This window comes from Dipteris shenzhenensis, chromosome 18 (genome assembly GCF_047967505.1).
Source record: "Dipteris shenzhenensis isolate YYH24624 ecotype China chromosome 18, Dip_SZ_1.0, whole genome shotgun sequence".
Classification (NCBI taxonomy): Eukaryota; Viridiplantae; Streptophyta; class Polypodiopsida; order Gleicheniales; family Dipteridaceae; genus Dipteris; species Dipteris shenzhenensis.
The window spans coordinates 6,984,753-6,986,929 of record NC_141613.1 but is presented as its reverse complement, the minus strand read 5'-3'; positions in this window follow the sequence as shown (position 1 = coordinate 6,986,929).

The window sequence follows — 2,177 nt, the reverse complement described above, 5'->3', positions numbered from 1 at the left end:
ATTGTTCCAATTGTTTTTGACATTTTGGAGGTCTGTTGGGTAACATATAATCAAATCTAAAAAGCAACGTGCTTTGTATGATGGACTTAGCAATGCATGCCTATGGTTTTTATGACTAATTTGCTGGGGTGATTGGAATGGAGCTAGTGACATGCAAATTACAAGTGATGCCCCCATTGACTTGGAGGACACTCCACCCATGCCATTGCACCCATATCTTGCAAAAAAAGGAACTTATAATATTTCTTGCTCGTGGACACCCCATCCTAGTATCTTTCCAAGAAGTGCCACAAGCTCATATGCTCCCTACAACCTCTTCTTCATGGGAAACCCTTCTTTCACCCCATGAGAGCTTCATGTTGCAGGCTTCTTGAATCTTAGAATGTGCTTGGAAGTGGAGGAAAGCTCCTTCGTTAAATTTTCCCCTCTTCTTAGTCCCTCTCTTCACCCTTTCCATGCTTGGGGTATGAGAAAAGTGTGAACATAACTCTTGGATGGTGTCTTCATCAAGATACAAGGGTTTGTTGTGCATCTCTTGCAATTTTACTCTATGTTGAGTGTTACAACTTATGTTGAAATGAAGATATTGTTGAAGGAATCCCCTTAAGATTTCTTTGTGTTGAGGTCCTTTTCCTCTCCTTTTAGAGGTAGGAAGACTAAGATAAACTCTTAATAAAGGATAAAGGTTTTCCTCATGTTTTCATGCAATTTTTCTTGCTATTTGTGTGTTGAATTTACCTCGAGTCTTAGATGAGCACCTTGAGTTCTGGAGGAGCATCTTGAGTTCTAGATGAGCACCTTGAGTTCTAGAGGAGCATCTAGATGTTTTGGTAGCTCTTTCCTTGTGTGAGATGGATGATGGAATGGAATATTAACAGATCATGAAAAATTCATGGGTATTTTCCTAGACATGAAGAATCAATAGTGCCTTGATGGTTGATCATGGGCTCTAAGTGGGCGAAATCCCCTCAAGGTGGGGCCCATTTGGGCCCTATACCATGTTTCATGAGTTTCCTTCTACTTGCAATCAAATTCCATTATGAAGTCTTTTCCTTATGAAGATGGTAAACCATAGGTAAATTGTAATGTTAAGGAAATGATGATTATGTTTCAATATACTATGTACATGAGAGCATTGCCATGTGCATATTTACATCATGAAGCACTGGCCATACATACCACTAAGAAAGTATGTGTGGAGTTATGAATCAATCAGTTTTCACATATTCTTGATAATTCATGTAAGCTGCATGGGTTAAGTTAAAGAATAGTAATGGGGGTTGGATTCACATGCACCTCTGACCCTTGTTGGTAATAGCAGGTGAGCATCAAGGAGTCACAAAAGAAGCAACCATGATGGATGTGAGATGGAAGAAGAACACCAAGGTTCATGTTGTTGTAGTCTAGGTCATAATATCTTACTTCTCGCAAATTATGGGGGCTTCCAAGTTATGAAAGAGGACTTACAAGCTCGTGCGGGCAACACTCTTATTGCCATGCATTCAAAAAGAGCTCCATTAACTTCTTGAAAATGCCCAAGATTCAGTACAAGGCATCTTGAACTAGTCAGAGCAAGTCACAATACGTCCTTTACGCTTAACAATGCCAACAAGTTACCTAGGCCTAGTTTGATGGGGAGCGATCTCATAGACAATCTCAGAAAACCTAGGGGTGTGCTTCAAAGGACACTTGGGAGTATGACCCCCTAGTTAGTAAAAGGAGGTTCATGTAGATGTGCACTCTTTAAATTTTGCTGATGTTTTTCTATTTTGTTTTTTCCCCCCACACACCCTCATTGCCGCTCGTAAGGCAACATGTATCCTTCTTGAGGGGAATCGAATGCTCAGGTGGATGAATGCCCAAATAGCCTAAGGGCCTATTCACACTACTAGGTTAGGAGCACTAGCTAAGGCTATTAATGGAGTGTTCACATAATTGTGCATTCCCATTGGCATTTAGAGAGTCTAGTTAACTTAAATCTCTTAATGACTTGTTAAAAATGCTTGCAAATTTAGCCCTCCCAAAAGAGGTACTCTAAGGACCTGTGAGAAATAAGTTGGAATAAAGAAACTTTATGATTAAGTTAAGGTTGAGTAGTGGTGGGAATGTTACTTTAAGCAAATTCTTGTTAAGAAAATTTAATGGTCGAGATCAAATTAGAACTATGCAACATGGAT